The sequence below is a fragment of the Talpa occidentalis genome, unplaced genomic scaffold (genome assembly GCF_014898055.3).
Source record: "Talpa occidentalis isolate TD23 unplaced genomic scaffold, MPIMG_talOcc4v2.1 talOcc4.18, whole genome shotgun sequence".
NCBI classification, from domain to species: Eukaryota; Metazoa; Chordata; class Mammalia; order Eulipotyphla; family Talpidae; genus Talpa; species Talpa occidentalis.
The window spans coordinates 12,153,729-12,176,589 of record NW_023601851.1 but is presented as its reverse complement, the minus strand read 5'-3'; the positions used below and the strand labels follow the sequence as shown (position 1 = coordinate 12,176,589).

The 22,861-nt window shown below is 38.6% G+C and overlaps 1 pseudogene; it reads left to right on the top strand.

Moving 5' to 3' along the window:
• Window positions 1-1,212: 1,212 nt before the first annotated feature.
• Window positions 1,213-21,912, top strand: LOC119250709 (interferon-inducible double-stranded RNA-dependent protein kinase activator A-like; annotated as a pseudogene).
• Window positions 21,913-22,861: the final 949 nt, after the last annotated feature.

Here is a 22,861-nt window from a genome sequence, read left to right as displayed (position 1 = left end):
ATAAAATGTATCTATGGAAACATGGACAAAACTGAGTCTCCCAAAACTAGTAACATGAGTGACATCCATTTGCCAGAGATCATTTGGTCTGAGGCCTCGTGGGTTCACCCCCATCGGAAGTGAAGGGTGAGTGGTGGGGCAAGCCGAGCATTTGCGAACAATTTCTCGGGCTGTTTCTCGAGTCAGATGAAATTGTTTCCGCAATGAAGCGGCATTTTGGTGATGAAGGGCATGATCATTAATTGCCTCCTGTACTGTGAATAGTGCTGCTCGAGTCAACAAATCGGCCAGTTCATTCCCTCCAGCTAGAGGACCTGGTAATTTAGAATGACCACGAATATGGCCAACATACACTCTGGATGTCCTAGATCTTATTAAAGTTTGCAGCTCCAATAGCTGTGGAGCAATGGTAGTCTTAGCATCAGCAATTACAGCAGTCTCAATATCAGGAAATAAACTGGTTACATATTGGGAATCAGTAAAAAGGTTAAATGGCTGATTTTGTAAAATTTTAAATACTGTGAGAACTGCAAATAATTCAGTTTTTTGGGCTGAGGTTTCTGTTGTCTGGATGGACTCTGGTTTGTCATTGATAACGAAAGCAGCTCTACCGTTGGAGGAGCCATCCGTAAACACAAGTGCAGCAGGTTCTGGCAAAGGCACAGCGCTAACAATGGTTGGAAAAATAAAAGCCTGTTTCTTAAAGAAATGAAGCACAGGGTCGGGAGGCAAATGAAACTTTATTTCACCCGAAAAAGATTGCAGGGCTATTTGCCAGTCATCACTTAAACTAAGCAAGTCATTAAGTTGTTCTTTCTTGTAAGGTAAAACAAGAACAGGAAATTCTCGGCCAAAAAGGTCAACGCTCCTATGCCTTCCTTTAACAATTAACGCAGCCACTTGGGAAGCATAGGGACAAACAACCTTCTTTGCAGTAACTGGTAAATGTAACCATTCCAGTGGCCCCTTTTGCCACAAAACACCTGTTGGCCTGTGTGGGGTGGCCAAAATTATGAACTCCCAAGGCTTAGTATAATCTAGCCGCAACAGTTGATTGTTGAGGGCATCATTGACCTTTTGTAAGGCTAGTGTAGCCTCAGGTGTTAATTGCCTAGGGGGGTTAGGGTTAGAATCACCTTTTAACACATCAAACACGGGGAGCGAAGACGTCGCTCCTCACAGCCCTTCCTCCCGCGCCGAGCCGTCCCTTCTCGCCATGTCCCAGAGCAGGCATCGCGTCGTGGCCCCGCCACTGGAGCGCGAGGACAGCGGGAACTTCAGGTCAGCCTCGGGCAGCAGGGGCGGCCCCGGCGGGGCCCGGAGACGCGGGGCCGGGGAGGCGGGGGCGCGGGAGCGGGAGCCGGCTCTCACGCGGCATTCTGGGTAAAGCCCCTTCGGGGCGTCCCCGCCCCCGCAGCTGCGGGGGACCGTGGGTCTCGGCCCTGCCCTCCCGGCCGCCGCCGGCGGGGATCTGGCCTGGCCCCGCCCCTCTTTCTGACTAGGGGTGGGGTGCGCGGAGGTGGCGAGTCCGTGGGAAAGAGCTCTGTGGACTTGGTCCAGAGAGATAGCTGCACGGGTGACCTCCCTGTTCTGGGAAGCCTTCCTGCCTGCGTTTAAGTTATCACCCTAAAGACCCCCGCACACTCCCCAGCCCCGCCGCATTGGGGCAGGTAGATGGTGTCCTTTGCCAGTTCTGGCCCTGGCCACTGGGGAGCTTTGAGTACCTCCTTGGCGCCCTTGGCAGCTGTCAAAACTGGCTTCTGAGATCCTGTTCCTTCCCGCTTTGGCATGCACACAAAGCACACCTCTTTCTGGTTCTTGCAGTTTGGGGAAGTTGATTACAGCTAAACCAGGGAAAACGCCGATTCAGGTATTACACGAATATAGCATGAAGACCAAGAACATCCCTGCCTATGAGTGTGAATGATCCGATGTGCAAATACACGTGCCCACTTTCACCTTCAGAGTAACCGTTGGTGACATAACCTGCACAGGTCTGTATGCACAGTTAACCACATGACCATGCAGAGTTGGCTGTCAAGACTTGACATTACTTTTCTGTTCAGAGAAGTGCCTTTTTTTTTTTTTTTTTTTTCACCAGAGGTAGCTTGTGGGGAGCTGGCACTTGAAACTGAGATGTCTGATCTCAGGTCACTGAGACCAACTTCATTGGAATTTTCTCTTCCCTAGATACCAAGAGAAGCTCAGAAACATAACCTAGGGATGGTAGGATACTTCCAAGATTCAAGGAGAAGCAGAAGTTGTTCTTGGAGCAGTACTGGATCAGTAGGGGCTATCAGATTTCATAGTTTTTTTGTAAACACAGATGGCTAAATCTGGGTCAGGAGGCATGATTTGAGAACTTTCAGAGTCTCTCCACTCTGTGAATACACAATTTGGCCCGTTGGGCCCATTATACAACACTGTATTCTGTATCTAAGCAAAATGAGGGGTCCAGAAGGCTCAAATACAATGTATTGCTTAGTAGAGTCTAGAGTCTACAGTTTCTGAAACTGTACGGGTATTTTAATAAGACATTATCCCCTTTCTTATACATGAGGGAACAGATTTGGAGAGCTCATAAATTACATTTCAGAGTTCATACTCATAGCTTATTATGTTCTGTAAGTTTAAGAAAATAACTGAACTGCCCCTTTGTAAATGTAGATATTGTATTCCTTATCTATTAATCACAAGCATAAGAAATAGTGGGTACTAAATTTAATTTGGAATACTAGCAAGAAAAATATTCAGGAAGGCTGAACGTCCACCATGGCAACCTGAAGGCATTTGTTTATATCCCTGGAAATCTGAAGTCCATTATTTACCTTGAAGCTTCTTTATAGACAAAATCCCACACTAGGCTGTGTGCTCTTTCAAGGCAGAGACTCTGTTCTCTGCTGTATCCCTAACACCTATGTTAATGGGTAAAAGAATATCCTCGAGTATCCTTTGATAAATGTGTGTCCTCTGATACTTGAGGGTCACACTTGAAACTTAATCCATGTGCCTTTTGTTTCTTCCACACAGAGCAATGGACATCTGGATTCTGATACCACTTCCACAGGGTTCTCAATACCTAATTTGAAATCAGAAAGAAAAATGCCATGTGTGACTGGTCACTGAAATTTAGATACCAGTCTAAGTGATTAGTCAGGTTTGTCCATTATCCCTCTTAGCTACCCACGTAGGGATGTGGAACACACATAACAGAAGCTGTTACAATCTTCCCTACTGAAACATTCTCCACTTAACTTGAAGTCAGTGACAGCTTAGCCAAGCAAATAGATTTTATCTAGTATAGGATGGGCCATTTGAGTACAGTTGTGCACCTTTTTCAGTGACTATTGCTGTAAGTAACTCCCTTAAAGAAAACTTTTTGCTACAGAAGAATTTTCTTCCTCTAGGAATAAGGGAAGAGTAAAATACTAAGTTGCATTTTTTCCAAAGGTGTATATGCCATGGTCTACTTCATTACCATTTTATGTAATGGACACACATTAAGTAGAAATAATAAGGATTTTTATGTGAACATGCATATACTTAAATATATGAAACATTAAATCATGATTTTTAATGTATTAATTTCATGTGGGGACTATTTTATTATAGTGTGTAACTATGAGTGTGTATTTGTATTTACCTAGTAACTATGACTTTATATTTGTATTTATCTAGTCTATTAAGTATATAAATTCTGTAGTGACTTTGTATTATAAAATCATCTATATATGCTTCATATTTTCACAACATATAGTCTATACAATTTTTTTTTTCATCTTAATTCAGGTGAAGGTACAAGTAAGAAGTTGGCAAAACATAGAGCTGCAGAGGCTGCCATAAACATTTTGAAAGCCAATGCAAGTATTTGGTGAGCTAAATTTCTTTGTATTCTGCAGCTCAAAAATATCATGGCTGAGGTAAGATTAAAAGTTTGGACATGCTCACAAAAGCAACAAAGTAAACAGTTGTTCGTGTCTAGCTCTAAAATTCTGTTCTTTGTAAAGACCTGTTATCCATTAAAGGCAAGTTTATTCTTAAAAATTAAAACCAGCAATTAACTATGAAATGAAGATTCTCATGAATTAGCCCCCCTTATAGGGTACAGTAGTACAAAGCCAGGGTTTTTCTGACAACTCTCTTTGTGTTGTTTCTGGGCCTCCCCAGTGGCGCAGCAGTTGAGTGCTGGGTTGCAAAGCTGCCCGCAGCCTCTGCGGCGCCGGTTCGATCCCCAGCTGCTCCCCGGCCACTGGAGGAGGGTCCCACATGCAGACCTCTACTGCAGCCCCCTGCTCCCCTCAGCAGTGTACTTCGTTCCTTCTGCCTGCTCTGCTCCCCACTCTGGCTCTGGTGAATTCTCTCACCCTCCCGTGCTTCTGACTGTACCTAGTGCTTGTATAAATAGATAAATATTAAAAAAAATGCAGACTTTAAAAAAAAAAAGATTGTGTTTTTTCTACACTGACAAAATCAAACTGTGCGGTAGCAATGGATAATCTAAAAGTATTCTTTAAGGAATTCCAGTTTAGAAGAAGGAGACAAAGGTATTTCTTCACATGATAGAATATATACAAATATAAGAGGATAGTGAAGTGAGATGTTAATTCTTGATATATCTATCCAAATTAAATTTATTTCACTTTAGGTGCTTTCTGATGGTGTGTCAGTTCTAAAGCATTTCATGTATCATAAAGTGGCATCCTTTGTTTCCTGAGAGGTATGCCCTGGGGCCTGGCATGCCTTCAAGTTCTTCTCCACATGCACTCAAATATCTTGGAGTTCAATCTGATATAATCTGCTCATAGCCTATAGGAGAGTTTCCTGGGAATATAGACTATGTGTTTTTGTTCTTGGTCATAGCAGGACTTATAGCTTAGAGATTATTGAGGTTCTCATGCAGCACTCCTCCCTTTTTCTTAGTCACTCTGAACCATTTGAGAAGTTTAGAAGTAACCAGTGACAAGCTTTGGATCTCACAAAATGATGCTTGATTCTGCAGGTCATCAATTATAATTGATTTATGCTAGCTTTCATGACATGTTAAATGGTGTGGCAGGTGTTAGATTTTCCCCTTGCTGTTGATGGCCACGCTATTTCTGTGCAGCCCAAAGTGTTGCATATATTTGTAAAAATGAGTGTGCAGAATGTCCTTTATGCACTTGGGCACTTCACTTTGTCAGCAAAAAAGGCTAACTACTATATATTTGTGCTTCTTGATAGATAAGATGGGAACACTAAGCTGTAATCAGGCCTAAAGTGGCCTGATTTAATTAATACAGAGACTTTCTCACTTCATCACAATTATTTGGGTAGCTTCAATTCAGCGTGCCTCATTGTAAGTGAATATTCATATTTCATCAGTCTATGTAAAGTTTCAAATTCTGGCACTTGGATAAGAAACTTGAGGAATTGGCAGTAACTAGACCTCATTAATCAGGGAAGAAATGACTCTTCAGTTGCCTTGGTAGTAGTAACCTTGGAATATAGCTTATTTAGTGTTAAGCACTGAACTCCCAAATAACTAGTAATTTCCAACTACTTAGAAGAGATTGTTCTCTTTTCCTGCAATCATATCCTCACATGCTGAAACCAGATCCATGCAGGCTATCTATTTTATGCAGGATACCTATAAACATTAGGAGGATTATCCTAGCATTGAGCAGATAATAGGTCAAACAGATCTTTCTTCCATAGTTCCTGGATGTAACACATTTATGATTTGTATCACACACATTGCCAGGCTAAATTTCCTGGCTAGTCTTCCCTTTCTTGTGTAGTTGTAAACATAGTATACTTTATTTAAATACATTTTAATTGAACCCCTACCTTATACAAAATACTACAGGGCATATAAAGGTAAGTAATTCATAGATCTTAAAATCCCCATCAAGGATTTAACCATCTGAACAGGGGTGGGGAAGGGTGAGTTTGGGTGAGGGATATATTTGTAAGGATATATAATTCATGGTAAAATGATTTCTGAAGAAAGTGTTAAACCCAGTATTTAAATTGCATAAAGGAGGGAGAAATTCTGTACCACTTGGGTGAAAGGATAGCCTTTTTAGCTGAAGTAGCATTTGAAATATACCTTGGGTCATAGACAGATCAGATCATAGAAGAGATGAGAGGAAAGGACTTTCCTTGGGAAATGAGCAGCAAGGCATAGAGGGTTAAATGGAAATGCTTGCTATTTGTTTAATACTTTGGAGAAATTATCTTGCTTTATAATACTTTAAAAAAATGTTTAGCTTTGCAGTTCTTGACCCCCTAATGCCTGATCCTTCCAAGCAACCAAAGAACCAGCTTAATCCTATTGGTTCATTACAGGTAAGTTCTTAGACTTTTCACACTTAACATTTTGTCTACTGAAAAAAGATGTCATAAATTGATAGTATCACATGGGGATGAAACAATGAATTAATATTTTAAAGATAAGATAGTATATTTTCTTTTCAAATTATCATTAGTTATTACAGTGCTAACTTGAAGTTATTTTTTCTATTTATTTACATTTTGGATATTCTTCCATATACAGTATCTGCCTTTGGTTTGTGGAATTCTCATTTGAGATCAAGAGGACCTCAGTGCACATGGGTAGAGTGTTTTATACTTTAAGAATATTTCTTGCCACGCTATGACAAACCTTTCTACTTTTGTTGAAACAGAAGACTTTAAAAAGGACCCGAGCCGGGTAACCTAACTCAAGAAAAGGGAAGTAGTCTGTTTATTTGCTTATTCTACCAAAAAAATATATTCAGCTTTGAATTTCAGCATGCAGAATATCCTCCTTGCAAATTATCCATGTGCTCTGTTGGACAATTCCCCTACCTGTTATCCAACTAGTCCTTTGGTCTCTTTTTTGCTATGTGACTTCTTCTGTAGCTTTCTTCCCCTTATTCTTTAACAGCATCCAAGTCTATTTGGTTGCTGTCTCTGCTGTCATCTGCTTTTGACTAAATGCAGTGGTTGGCCAGCTATAGATGTGGAAGTATAAAACTGGGAGGGGAGGGGCCTCCCTGGTGGCACAAGGGGTTAAGACACAATCTATGAAGCTATCCGCAGCCTCTGCAGCATGAGTTCTATCCCCCAGCTGGCCAGGGAGCAACCCACATGGGGCAGCAGACCTCTCCTGACTTGCCCGCTGCTCCCCTCAGCAGTGTATTTCAGTCACTCTGCCTGTTCTGCTCCCCACTCTATCTCTGGTGAATCCTCTCACTCCCCCCCCCAACTCTGGCCTGTACCCCAGCTCTTGTATGCATAAATAAATCTTAAAAAAAAAAAAGCTAGGAGGGCAAAGGCTTTAGGAACTGAGGGTAGTGAGACATGTGGATTTCTATGATGTTCCCAAAAAAGGGTGATAGTAACTTGCCTTTCTTTTTGAACCCTTTTGATTGATATCAGTTTACTGTGGCTTAATGGAAGAACAGCACTTAGAGCAGAAAACAATGTCAACTTCAGTACTGTAGTCTTATAAAATGTAAAATGCAAGCATATCTTTGGGAAACAAATGAGGTTCAGTCCTCATTTTTTCTTTGCAGAATATCATTCTTTTCAAATATATAATTAGAAAGGAAATCAAAGTCATGAAGGAATATCATTTATGTGATTGAACCAATATATAATAAAAATGACTGCTAATTACTATTAAAAATCACTGTTGATTTCATAGGAACTGGCTATTAATCACGGCTGGAGACTTCCTGAATATGCCCTTTCCCAGGAGGTAGGACCTGCTCATAAGAGAGAATATACTACAATTTGCAGGCTAGAGTCATTTATGGAGACGGGTACTTACTTCTTTTTACTCTCACACAGTTGAAGACATTGGAAATATTTTCATATGATGTATCACCACAGAAATATCTGTTGTGCTATTTTTTCAAATATTTCTGTGGGAAAAAAAATGACACTCTGCTACTCTACTGTCTCTCACTTTTCTGCAATTGAATTTAAGTGTAAATATTTGGCTTAAGATACTTTTACTTTGTAATTTGATATTTATAAAAATCATCATGGTTGTTAATAAGAAAACAAATAATGGACCTTTAAAAGTCTTCATTGATGGATAATTGACTTTTAAAAAACATGTTTTGGAAAAATTAGTAAATCACTTAGATTCTTGTAGCTATTGTAAAAATAGGAACAGAAGATTACATTTGAAAACAAAATGATTAATAAGAGGCTAAATGACAAAAAAAATGCAGTAAGAGAAAAATAAGGTAGAAATTATCCTTTTGAATTATAGCATGTTTTCTGTTTTAAAGACCATAAACTTTGAGGAAAAATAGGTACTTGAAAAAGAACTAGTGAGAATTCCTATTTTAACTTCTCTCACATCTTTTTATCATCTTTACAGTGGCTTGAAATGTAACTGTACCTTGGTTAGATATTAGTTTCAAATAATAAGCAATAGTTTGCCCCTGAAAGGTAGCCTGGGCTGGTGCAGAAGCAGGGACCTCAATTTCCATTTTTGATACAGTCTTTTATTGGCAAGGTTAGATAAATTACTTAGCCTCGTCGAGCCTCAATTTTTAAAGCTTTAAAACAAAGGCATGGAAATAGATGGCTTTTTATTTTACCATCTTCTAAGCCCTTATTCATGTTAAACAAAGAAATTCCACATGGTAGTCAGTTTTAAGAGATGGTAAATAAGAAATAGGAATTGAGAGATAAGGGAGTAATTCAAATGTACCTTGATTAAATTTAATATTTGGTCCTAATAAAACTAAATATAGCTCACTAAGTCGGATATAGGGAAGTATAACTGTCAGAGAAAAACAGAAATTATGACTTATTACTAAAGAAAACTGTTAAAAGAAATGCCTTCAGAAATGTAAGTATTAATAATTGTATGAAGCACAGCAAGAAAATATGTCATCAGAAAACCATGAGCATAAAATCAGGAAATAAAATCAAGAGGTTGTTCTCTAATTAAACCCAATACTTTATGCTTTTATCATCCTTTATAGTCACAAACTCCTTTTCTAAATCTATCATTTGTATTTCTTTATTTAGGGAAGGGGGCATCAAAAAAACAAGCCAAGAGAAATGCTGCTGAGAAATTTCTTGCCAAATTCAGTAATATTTCTCCAGAGAACCACATTTCTTTAGTGAGTAGTGATCTTACAGCTATGATGCTAATGTGATTAAGCATCTCTTGCTGTAGGAAACTTCCCTTGATTTCGTGTATAGATGCTTCGCAGTTGCAGTTTTCTTTTTAGTCTCTTCATTGTTCTGTTGTATGCTACCCTTGTTGCATCCTATTTGTAAGCCAGGGACATGGGTGTGACCAGGTAAGTGAGCTTGGGAAATACATTATTTGAAAGAAGTGTATTAACTAGGAAATGAGAAGTAAGGACTTCAGCAGTGTCTTCTCTGAGTTTATGATAAAATAAGGGCTCCTTCTGTAGACAAATCAGACTATACACAAATAAATAATAGAATTTTAGTTTTACCTTAGTAAAAAAAAAAAAAAAAACTTCACACTCACTTCTTGTAAAATTAAATCAAATGACACCAAAATCACAAAGCTCGTTAAGTTTACATTAAATTCTGTTAAATCAAGGAAGAGATCATTTCCAATGCCATTTAAGCTCTTCCAGGCAATATACACAACATTAAGGAAAGCTTTTATACTCTCAAAAACAAATATAACACTTACACCAAGACCTGACAATTTCAAATCCCATTGGAAAAAATTATGGATTAATCTCCCTTATGTTGAAACACCTTAATATTCAATAGAAATTAAAAGAATAAGGGGCCTCCCTGGTAGCGTAGCGGGTTGAGCGCAGCGCTGTGAAGCTGTCTGCAGCCACTGCAGCACAAGTTCAATTCCCGGCTGGCCAGGATTCTCCCATAGCGCGGCAGACCTCTCCTGTCTCACCCGCTGCTCCCCTTAAGTAGTGTTTTCGGTCTGTCTGCCTGTTCTGCTCCCCGCTCTGTCTCTGGTGAATTCTCTCACACTCCCACCCTCTGGCCTGCACCCCAGTTCTTGTATAAATAAAATAAATCTTTAAAAAAAAAGAAATTAAAAGAATAATATGTCAACCCGGCAAGGAAGCTTTATTTCAGTAGTGCATGGATATTTCAAGATTAGTAAATCTGTAACTCTAATTAACCACACATTAAAGGATTAAAGAAGAAAAAAACAATCCTTTTAACGGATGCCAAGAATATATATGACAGAACTCAGCACTCATCACAGAGAAACACTCCTTTTTTTTTTTTTTTTTTTTTTTTTTTGTGGGACCCTCACCGGTGGCCGGGGAACGAACTGGCACTGCAGAGGATGCGGGCAGCCTCGCAGCCAAGCGCTCAACTGCTGAGCCACCAGGGGAGGCCCCACAGAGAAACACTTCTAAATTATCCCTGTTTTGATCAAAATATATGCTTTAAAAAATCAAGCACTTGTTTACATATTACATTCATCCCCATTAATTTCAGAAATAAAATAAAGATATCCACTAATACCTTTTTTTAAATCTTTTCAACTTTTTATAGTATATGTTCTGCTTTATAATGATTGAAATTTAATATTAAAATAATAAAGTGATGAAAATTGCTCTGTATTTTAATTGTTCCATTAGATTTAATTCTTTGCAGATTTGTTTACAGTGCTCTTATATATCTTATGTCTTAATGTGATCATCACAAAATTCAACCGAGAGACTTTTGTACTATAGAAAAGTATTTTTAAACACTTCTAGTATATTATTGCACATGATTCTATATTTTCTTGTGACTTTTTTTAAGTGTGTACTTGTGTTACCTAGTTAAAATTTTAAAGTTAAAGTGCTTTTTTGCAAAGCACCAAATCTATAGTTATGTCCATATATAGTAACATAACTTTAAGCTGCAATATATCATAAATGAAACAAGTAATGTCTGTTGTGTGAAAATTTGAGTAACAACAATTAAACAGGAATGAAATATTTACATAAACCAAATGGATTGCACCATTATTGTGCTGTTGTCTCAAAGAAAAAGTCATGCACAACCAGAAGTATCCAAATAGTTACTATTGATAGGCAAAAAAAACACACTATTGTGGGGGGGAAAATACCTGATAATTTTCATATATTCAGAAATGTGTTTTTTTTTCCCAAGTTAATTTATTTTATTTATTTTTTTTAAATAATAAATTTTATTTTTATATTCCCCCATACAATTGCAAACGCCCCATTCTGACCCCAATCCTTCCCCTCCCACCCCCACCCCCCAAAAAGTGTCTCTGGTTCATAGTTTTTGTTGATTTTGATTTTCACTTTCTTATATTCATTTTCTTGGTCCCTTATTTAAGATTTCTAGATTCCTGCTATGAGTGAGACCATCCGGTATTTTTCTTTTTCATTTTGGCTTATTTCGCTGAGCATGATCCCTTCCAGCGCCATCCATGTTGCTGCAAATTGCATGTGTTTATCTTTTTTGAATGCTGAGTAATATTCCATGGTATATATGTACCACATCTTCTTGATCCAGTCATCTATTTTTGGGCATTTGGGTTGTTTCCAAAGCTTAGCTATTGTAAACAGTGCTGCTATAAACATAGGGGTGCAGGTGCTCTTTGGAATTGATGTTTCTGTGTCCTTTGGGTAAATACCTAGGAGTGGTGGGGCCTCCCCGATGGCGCAGCGGTTGAGCGCTGGGTTGCGACGCTGCCCGCAGCTCTGCTGCGCGTTCAATCCCCGGCTGCTCCCCGGCCACCGGAGGAGGGTCCCACATGGCGCGCAGACCTCTCCTGCCGCCCGCTGCTCCCCTCAGCAGTGTATTTCGGTCCTTCTGCCTGCTCTGCTCCCCGCTCTGGCTCTGGTGAATTCTCTCACCCTCCCGCGCTTCCGACTGTACCCAGTGCTTGTATAAACAAAACAAACAAACAAATAAATAAATAAAGCATGCCTCTATAAAAAAAATCTTTAAAAAAAAAAAAAAAAAAAAAAATACCTAGGAGTGGAATTGCTGGATCATATGGAAGCTCTATGTTTAGTAGGTCCAGAAATCTCCACACAGCTCTCCATAGTGGTTGGACCAGTTTGCAGTCCCACCAACAGTGCACAAGAGTTCCTTTTTCTCCACACCCTCGCCAACATTTGTTGTTGCTAGTTTTTTTTAATATGTGCCATTCTCACTGGTGTGAGATGGTATCTCATGGTAGTTTTGATTTGCATTTCCCTGATTACAAGTGATGTTGAACATTTTTTCATATGTCTGTTGGCCATTTGCATTTCCTTTTCAGAGAAGTTTCTTTTTAGCTCTTCTGCCCATTTTTTTTTTTTTTTAGTTGCATATACTTTTAATGTTTGTAGTTGAAAGTAGATATTCTTCAAATAATATGTTGAACAATGTGAACTTGCTATATGTAGAGGTCAAAAATGCACACAAATATTTAACACAATGTAATGTACTAATCACAACATAACTATGCAATTTATTTTTAAAAATTACTGCTACAGGTTTATTAGAGGAAGAGTAGGCCAGTTGTAGAACTCAAGTTTTATTTTTTTTTTTTTTTTTTTTTTTGTGCTTGTTGCCATATGTTTTTTTTTTTTTTTTATAAATTTTATTGTTATATTCCCCATACAATTGCAGCCCCCCATTCTGACCCCAATCCCTCCCCTCCCGCCCCGCCCCCTAAAAGTGTCTCTGGTTCATAGTTTTTTGTTGATTTTGATTTTCACTTTCTTATAGTTATTTATTTTCCTGGTCCATTATTTAAGTTTTCTAGATTCCTGCTATGAGTGAGACCATCCGGTATTTTTCTTTTTCTTTTTGGCTTATTTCGCTGAGCATGATCCCTTCCAGCGCCATCCATGTTGCAGCAAATTGCATGTGTTTATCTTTTTTGAATGCTGAGTAATATTCCATGGTATATATGTACCACATCTTCTTGATCCAGTCATCTATTTTTGGGCATTTGGGTTGTTTCCAAAGCTTAGCTATTGTAAACAGTGCTGCTATAAACATAGGGGTGCAGGTGTTCTTTGGAATTGATGTTTCTGTGTCCTTTGGGTAAATACCAAGGAGTGGAATTGCTGGGTCAAATGGAAGCTCTATGTTTAGTAGGTCCAGAAATCTCCACACAGCTTTCCACAGTGGTTGGACCAGTTTGCACTCCCACCAACAGTGCATCTTCTGCCCATTTTTTGACTGGATTATTTTCTTTGTTGTTGCTGAGTCTCATCAGCTCTTTGCAGATTTTTGTGAACAGTCCTTTATCATTAGTGTTGGGTGCAAAAATGTTGTCCCAGTTGGTGGGGTTTCTCCTTGTTTTTGTTATTGTCTCTTTTGCTGTGCAGAAGCTCTTTAATTTGATGTAGTCCCAGCTGTTTATCTTTGCCTTCACTATCACTGCTTTGGGTGATGTGTCTGTAAAGATGTCTTTGATGTGCAAATCCCGTAGTGTTTCACCTATATTTCCTTCTATGTATTTTATGGTTTCAGGTCTTATGTCTAGTTCTTTAATCCATTTTGAGTTGATTTTTGTGTATGGTGTGAGGTAGTGGTCAAGCTTCATTCTTTTGCATGTAGCGACCCAGTTTTCCCAGCACCATTTATTGAACAAACTTTCTTTGCTCCAATGCAGTGTCTTTGCTCCTTTGTCAAAGATTAGTTGACCATAAATCTGTGGGTTTATTTCTGGATTTTCTATTCGATTCCATTGGTCTGTATGTCTGTTCTTGTTCCAATACCATGCAGTTTTGATGATTATGGCTTTGTAGTATAGTTTGAAGTCTGGGAGTGTGATGCCTCCATTTCCTTCTTTTTTTTTTTTCAGTAGAGCTTTGGCTATTCGGGGTTTTTGGTGATTCCATATGAATTTCATCAATAATTGTTCTATTTCTTTAAAGAATGCCATTGAGATTTTGATTGGAATAGCATTGAATCTGTATATTGCTTTTGGTAGGATGGCCATTTTAATAATGTTTATTCTTCCAATCCATGAGCAGGGGATGTCTTTCCATTTCTTTGTGTCTTCTTCTATTTCTTTTAACAGTGTTTTATAATTTTCTTTGTATAGGTCCTTTACCTCTTTTGTTAGATTTATTCCCAAATATTTGATTTTTTTTGTTTCAATAATAAAAGGGATGTTTTTTTTTGATTTCTTCTTCTTCAGATTTATTGTTTGTGTATAGGAAAGCTACTGACTTTTGCGTGTTGATTTTGTATCCTGCCACTTTACTGAATTGATTGATGAGTTGAATTAGTTTTTCTGTGGAGATTTTGGGGTTCTCTATGTATATTATCATATCATCTGCAAATAGTGATAGTTTGACTTCTTCGTTTCCTATTTGGATTCCTTGGATGTCTTTCTCTTGTCTTATTGCTCTGGCTAGGACTTCCAGTATTATATTGAAAAGCAGTGGTGAGAGTGGACATCCTTGTCTTGTTCCAGATCTTAATGGAATTGCTTTCAGCTTTTCACCATTGAAAATGATACTGGCTGTTGGCTTGTCATAGATGGCCTTTATGATGTTGAGGTATGTTCCTTGTATCCCAAGAATTTCAAGGGCTTTTATCATGAATGGGTGTTGCACTTTGTTGAAAGCTTTCTCAGCATCTATTGATATTATCATATGGTTTTTATATTTCTTTTTGTTGATGTGTTGGATAACGTTGATTGATTTTCGGATGTTAAACCATCCTTGTGTCCCTGGAATGAATCCTACTTGGTCGTGGTGAATTATCTTATGGATACATTGTTGGATTCTGATAGCTAAATTTTATTGAGGATTTTTGCATCAGTGTTCATTAGGGAGATTGGCCTATAGTTTTCCTTTTTTGTGTTGTCCTTATTCAGTTTTGGTATTAGTGTAATATTGGCTTCATAGAATGTGTTTGGTATTGTCCCTTCCTTCTCAATTTTTTGGAAGAGTTTGTGAAGGATAGGCACTAATTCGTCTCTGAATGTTTGGTAGAATTCATTTGTAAATCAATCAGGTCCTGGGCTTTTGTTTTTGGGGAGGTTTTTGATTACCATTTCAATTTTGCTGCTTGTAATTGGTCTGTTTAGGTGTTCTATTTCTTCTTTATCTAGCTTTGGGTGATTGTAGAGTTGTAGGAATTTGTCCATCTCCTCTAGATTGTTGAACTTGTTTCCATATAACTGTTCATAGTAGTTACTGATTATTCTTTTGATTTCTGTTGTGTCCGTTGTGATTTCTCCTCTTTCATTTATGATTCTGTGTATTTGTGCTTTCTCTCTTTTTTCCTTTGTGAGCCTGGCTAGGGGTTTGTCTATTTTATTTATTTTTTCAAATAACCAGCTCTTGGTTTCATTGATCTTTTCGATTGTTTTTTTAGTTTCAATTTCATTTATTTCTGCTTTGGTTTTTATTATTTCTTTTCTTCTACTGGTTTTGGGGTTTTTTTGTTGTTCTTTTTCTAGATCTTTGAGCTTCGAGATTAGGTTGTTTCTTTGAGTTCTTTCTTGTTTTTTGATGTGAGCTTCTATTGCTATATATTTTCCTCTTATTACTGCTTTTGCTGCATCCCATACATTTAGGATATTGGTGTCCTCCTTGTCATTCAATTCAAAGAATTTTTTAATTTCTTTTTTGATCTCCTCGTTAGTCCAGTGGTCTTCCAGTAGTGTGGTTTTTAATCTCCATGAGGTAGGATAGTTCCTTGCCTTCTTTTTATGATTTATTTCTAGTTTGATGCCTTCGTGGTCAGAAAAGATGGTTGGTATGATTTCAATCTTGGTGTATCTGTTGATGTTTGTCTTGTGCCCCAGTATGTGATCGATCCTGGAGAATGATCCGTGTGCGCTTGAGAAAAATGTGTACTCGTTTTTTTTTGGGTTTAGTGTTCTATAGATGTCTGTTAAGCCCAAATGCTCTAGGTCCTTATTTAGAGCTTTAGTTTCTTTACTTATTTTTTGTCTTGTTGATCTATCCATTGTTGATAGTGGTGTGTTGAAGTCTCCCACGACGTATGTGTTTTCTCTGATGTCTGTTTTCAGAGAGGACAACAGTTGTCTGATATATTTTGGTGATCTTTCGTTTGGTGAGTATATGTTAATGAGTGTTATTTCTTCTTGAAGTATTGTCCCCTTAATCATAATGTAGTGACCATTGGGGTCTCTTTTTATTTTTTTGAGTTTGAAGTCTGTTTTATCTGATATAAGTATAGCTGTTCCTGCTTTCTTTTTTGGCCCATTTGCTTGTAGGATTGTTTTCCATCCTTTGACTTTGAGCCTATTTTTATCTTTTGTAGCTAAATGTGTTTCCTGGAGACAGCAAAAGGTTGGGTTTTGTTTCTTAATCCAGGCTGCAACTCTGTGTCTTTTTATTGAAGAGTTTAGTCCATTTACATTTAGAGTTAATATTGATATGTTAGCATCTGTATTTGCCATTATGTTTGTCTTTCCTTTGATTTTATTTATTTATTCTTTTAATAACTTTTTTTTTTTGGTCTTCTTTCGTTGTTATTCGTCCCTCTGAGGTTCTGGCTTTAGGATTCCTTGTAGTATTTTTTGGAGTGGGGGTTTATTCGTAATGAAATTCCGGAGTTTCTCTTTGTCTGGGAAGGTCCATATTCTTTCTTCATGGAGGAAAGAGAGCTTTGCGGGATAGAGTATTCTTGGTTGGCATCTGTTTTCTTGGAGTCTGTTGACTATGTCCCTCCACTCTCTCTTGCCTGTAGTGTTTCTTCAGAGAAGTCTGATGTCAGCCTGATTGGTTTTCCTTTGAATGTTATCTGTTTCTTCCCTCTTGTCAGCTTCATTATTTTTTCCTTGTCCTGGATTCTTGGGAGCTTTACTATTATGTGTCTTGCTGTGTTTTTCCTTTCGTCCTGGAAGTTTAGTGTTCTTCTTGCTTCTTGTATATCAATTTTCAGCTCCTTCTTCGCATTTGGGAAGTTCTCTTCAATTATCTCCTGGAATATTTTCTCTGTTCCTACATCTCTCTCCTCTCCTTCTGGAATTCCTATAACTCTTACATTTCCTTTCCTCATGGAGTCAGATAGTTCCCGAAGTCTTTCTTCATTCTTTTTCCTTCGTATTTCTCTTTCCTTTTCTGTTTTGGTTCTTTTTATTTCTGTGTCTTCAAGAGTTCTTATTCGTTCTTCCATTTCATCTATTCTGCTTTCATTGCTTTTCCCAGAGTTCTTTAGTTCCTCCATTAATTCTTTGATCTCCTGCATTTATTTTACTTCCCTCTTTAGGGACTCTATTTCCTTCTTCTGATCTATCACTTTTTTAATCATGGCAATTTTAAATTCTCTTTCTGGAAGGCTCAGAAGTTCTTCCAAGTTGCTGTCGCTGCAATCTGGGGAGTGGTTTTCTTTTTGTGGTGTGCTTCTTTCCTGAGGAGTTGTTAGGTTGCGTGTGGTTCTTCTACTCCCTACTGTCTGTTTTCTAATTTGTCGTATGCGTTGGGACACTGTGTTGCTCGGACTGACTGGCATTTTGGGTGAACTTCTCCGCTCCCCTCTGGGTCTTCCAGGAGCCATCTCTGTCTTCTGGGGAAGCTTTCTGCTGGTTTTAGGCAGTTTTTACTGAAGACATGTCCCTGTTCTAAAATGGCGAAGCGGGATGCAGTCCCTGCGCCTCCGGTTTCAGGCACACTCTTCTGCGCCCCCGGTCTACCCCGGACGTGGGTGACTGCTCCCTCTGTGGGCTCAGACTGCTGGTCAGAAGGGGCCTGGCGTGGGGTGGGCTAACTTCCCGGCTGGCCACTGGGTCCTCCAGAGGCCTTCTGCCCTTTTCAAGCAGTCTTAAGAAATTTCCTGTTCTATGGGGTGTTAGTGACTTTTTTTTCCTGGTCGCTAGGTGGCGCCAGAGATCTCTCTTATTGTCCTTGGGGGGCTGTTTTTCGGCCCCCCCACCCCGTGGGACAGGGAACAGAGCGGGAATGGTAGGGTACACCTCAACAGCTTTGGGGTGCTGTGTCTGCCTTGTGCCCCACCGTAGTGGAGAACCCACGCCCCGAATTTTCGTGGCCCGGGTCTCAGTTCAAAGCCCTCAGGTCCAGGACGCGGGCTGTAGCCCAGTTCAGTGGCGCGGGAATGGCGCCTTTTGCACTGCTCCCGTGCCTGGGCGCCTGGTTCCTGCTCACTCAGTGAGGGACTTTCACCCCCGTGAGGGCCTCCGCGCGTCTCCCCACAATCCTATGTTGCAGGCTCGGGGACCTGGGCAGCCGCGATCCAGGTCTGCACTTGCTTTTCAAGCTCGTGGAGTGCGCTGCGTTTCCGCGCAAGCTTACCGGCAGCCCGGGCTGTGTGCGCGTCTCCCGGGGTCGTTGTTCTTCTCTAATGGCGCCTGGAGCCGTTCGCTCACCGCAGTGGCGGATCCTGCAGGGTTCTTCTCAGCTCCTGTTCACAGGGTGTGGTGGCTGCAATAGTTCCTTTCCACTCACAGTCCCGCTTGCTGAGTCGTTTGTTCTTGTGGGTCGTTTTAGTTTGTTGTTTTCCTCCTCTCTGCAGGTAGGTCGGAGAGTGCCGCCTCTGTGGGCGGGGGAGGAGAGCAGGGTTCTGCACTTCCCTCCCTTCTGGTCCTCTTTTATGGCCACTTTCTTCTTCGGGCAGTTTGCTGGCGTCACCCGTTTATCTTCCGTGTCCCAGTTCTCACTGGGACCTGCCGCTTTTCCTCCCTATTAACTTTTTTTAATGGGAGATCTTACTTGCAGCGTCTCCTCACCGCCATGTTGCTCCGCCCCCTCCAGAAATGTGTTTTGAAAGGAGAAACCAGAAAGCCCCCCAAATTGTAGTATAACATGAATCGATTTGTTTTCAAATAGATTTGGTGATATTTTTAAAATATGACTTTAAATGTCAGCCCTTTATTTTCATGTATCCCCTTTTAAGATTTACATTTATAGTGACAGCAAGTGCTCTGTAACATTCATCAGATTAGGCAAAGATCAAGTCAGTCATCTTGCATATGGGTTAATCTGCAAAAAGTGTAAAAGTGCAAAAGTGTGAAAACAAAAATCTAGATTATATACATATGACTCAGTTTGTAAAGGAGAAAAAGGTGAGTAGTGTATACTTTCTAATAGAGTGCATTTTAGCACAATGCCAGTAGACTGAACTTAGAGTAGGGCTCCCTAATTTGGAGTTAGGACTTCTCTCTCAAGTGTGTTTCATGTTGCATAGTGACAAAAAATCAGAAATCTTTTAGATTTGTATCCTTGCTCTGTGGAGAAGGGCAGGGTAAGAAAAATTAACATTGACATTTATTTTTGAAACTATTTGCTTAATCAATCAAATATTTTATGGTTGCTAAAGCTATGTACTGTTGAATAAACTCAGCCAGGAACAGTAGGCTAAGGAAACAAAAGTTTAAAATGTCTAAGCCAACTGGTAGCTATCCTCTCTTTAACATCTAAATTTCATGTGCACTGAGAAAAATATTACTGCTTCAAAACAACCAAAATGATAGGCAACTGAGGTCTCAAAACAGATACTCCCCCATCACCATGAGGCTCAACCACAGTTCCTTCCTCAGAATTAATGTGTCTGTAATTAACCTGAATATGTCCAGTCAACTCAAACACCACACACCTCCAGACTTCTCAGTACAAACTTAAAATTTACCCTAAAACTTTCATTTCCTTTAAAATTGCTTCTGCTAATGCCCTATTGTAGAATTTTCCAACAACAACAAAAAAATTAAATTGAAAAAAAATTATTTCCTGTAAAACTTGGTACTTTTAATGGATTTTTGACTGCTTTACAGAAAAAAATGCTCTGTAGGTGGACATATACTTTTAATAACAGCGTTGGAACCCAATCCTAGTTAAGAGTGTTAATCTATATTTCTGTTTTTCAGACAAATGTAGTAGGACATTCTTTAGGATGTACTTGGCATTTCTTGAGGAATTCTCCAGGTGAAAAGATCAACTTGCTGAAAAGAAGCCTCCTTAGTATTCCAAATACAGATTATATCCAGCTGCTTAGTGAAATTGCCAAGGAACAAGGATTTAATATAACATATTTGGATATAGGTATGATTTATTTTTCTTTTGGATTATCTCAAAACAAGTTTCCTTTTTTTTCTGAGAGAAGTACTAGTTTACTGAACCAATTTTTAATGTTCGATAACTAATTAAATTTCTAAGTATATACAATCAGAATAAGAAATACAAACAATACTGACAGTTAATAAGAAAAATAATGTTTTTTAAAAACTATTCTGCATCTTATTTATTTAGCAAGTTTATTTTTAAAATATGTTTGAGAAATAAAAACTTATTTCATAGTTTATTTCATTCATCAGAAATTCTGACTACATATAACTACCAGAGCAGTAACATCTATAACCAATATGTCCCATTCTTATGGAAAATAGCTAATATCTATATAGTTACAATAGTAACAGCAGCAATAGCTAAGATGTATAGTTTTGCTCTGTGCCAGGCCCTGTTCTATATCAACTTACTGCAGTCTCAGAGTAACCTTTGTGAAATGAGTTCTGTTACCATATATTTATGTGTGTATGTGTGTAAAATAAGGTAAGATACCTTTGAGAAACTCATCCAAGGCTACTTATCTAGTCAGTGTAGATCCAGATTAGGTAAAGAATCTCAATAGATTGACTGTTGAACTAGTCCTGATTAGGCAGCATAACCAAAAGACAACCACATTTCTAGAGCAAGTAGCAAATTTATGAGTCCCAGTCTCTTCAATTTGTCACGTCGAATCTATTCTGAGATAAATGGTGACAATTCAATGTATAAGATTATCCCAGCCCAACTGTCATCTATATTTTCTCTAGCTCTTAGTCTTAGATAAGACAACTGCAGACAGATTGGAAAACAAGTCAGATGGATTTTTAAAATTCAGTTTAAAAAGCTGAGCAATTTGTGTTTGTGTGTGATAGGTATACTGAGATTGATGTAGAACCTAGGAATTGCATGCAGACAGAAAATTAGCAAAGGTAGCTCATGAGAGACTATTCATCCAGTAAGTATTTATTAAGTGTCCATACTTTTGGATGTTTAAGACCCAGAACTGAATGTCTTGTCATGAATAGGACTAAGGAAGATTTTGAATCCCAGAAAATAGGAAACCTGAGGTGATTTTTTAATTATGAATTAATGATGTCTTTGAAATACTTCTTAATTTCGAGAACAAAATAGTGATTATAAATTCAGAACAGTTGTCTAAAAACCACATTCAGTTATTTTGGCAAACTTCTATGCAATTACCTTCCAAAGAACCTAGGTGTTCTCCAAGGGAGAGGTTTGGAGTTGTCTTTGGAGTTTTTTTTTTTTTTTTAAATGCAAGACTGGCCACTGCATCCCCAATTTTGCATTTTGTTTTTGATTGAGCAGTTCAATGCAACCTCAGCCTTTATTTCTTTAAAGTTCTGTCAAGTGATTATGAAGCTCAGCTGTGTTAGAGAATAGCTATAACTGAGCATTGTACTTTGGTTTTCATTTCATTTGTACAAGGATAACAAAGATAATGATTAGGTTATTAGATCATGAATACTTATGGAAGGATGAACATAAAATATTATGATAATAAAAGCTGTTTATTTATAAAGGATCTGCTCTCTTTTCCCTTGGCATTTACAATCATGTCTAAATATGTCCTTGCAGAAGAACTGAGTGCCAATGGGCAGTATCAGTGTCTTGCTGAATAGTCCACCAGCCCCATCACAGTCTGCCATGGCTCGGGGATCTCCTGTGGTAACGCACAGAGTGATGCCGCTCACAACGCTCTGCAATATTTGAAGATAATAGCAGAAAGAAAGTAAACTTGAGAAACACGGAAAACCCTTCAGTAGCACATAGTTTCCCTTTCTCTCCTTCCCAAGTAAAACATTTACTATAAAGTCTGAGTTTGTGTGTTGTTTCTCTCTCTTCAGAGTCCATCCACATTCCACATTTAATTATCTCCTAGTAGTTGTGTTAAGCTCTTTTTAATGGCTTCAACTTTGTATTGGTATATTGTATTTATAAACTTTGTACAATAGGCAGAGTGTAGCACCCATTTTACAATGCCATGTACATAGAAGGAAGAAACTGCATGATTATTGATGATGATGATGGTAATTAAGGTGAAAAAATAAAACTGCTAGCAACAGTCTTTCTTACTGGTGCTTAACCTCTTTATTGCGCAAGGCTCTGTAAAATGAATTCTAAGGAATTAAAGAATGTTGATGAACACAGTAACAGGCTCTTGCTGAATGTGATTATTAAATTTCAGGGAACATGATTAGTCTGCTGTGTATTTGAATCCATGTAATAAAGAGCTGTTGTTATAATGGGTTCTGCTCATTTTATATGTTACTGGCTTGACAGTGGCTCCATTCTTTTGGCTATTCTTGACGATAACTGAGTTTAAGGTACCCCCAAGTCACGCCTATGCTTTCTCTGCTTCTGGTTCTATCAGTTAGGAAGCATGCATTCTAAAGATACAGTTCAACTCCTGTCAGATTGTCCATATTTTCAAGGAAGTTGACTGTATCATCAGGTGCAGCATTTTGTTTACCCTTTTGTTGAGGCTCTTAATCTAGTGGGTTGTACCTATTAACTTTGTTAGGTTAATTCCCCAGTAGGCTGAACAGGCAACTATGCCTGTTTTAGATGCATCAGTGGTAGGAAAAAATGCTATATGACATTTATGACAAGTTTCAATGGGGCAATTAGTGCTTAAAGGACTCTGGAATAAGGCCTTGCCATCTGTAACAGAAAAATAAATACCTTTCTATAAATAGCTCCTGCTATGCTGCTGGACCTTGGTAGAGATGTAGCACCTAACAATGGAACATTCCATGGCCTTGTTGCGAAAACTATTAGGAACTGGATTCTAATGGTCCCATCAAGCGAGAAGGGTGGGTAAGTTGTGCAGAAATCCTTTGTAAGATGAAGGCTACGTGTGGGACCAAACAGTGGATAGAGGACACTAT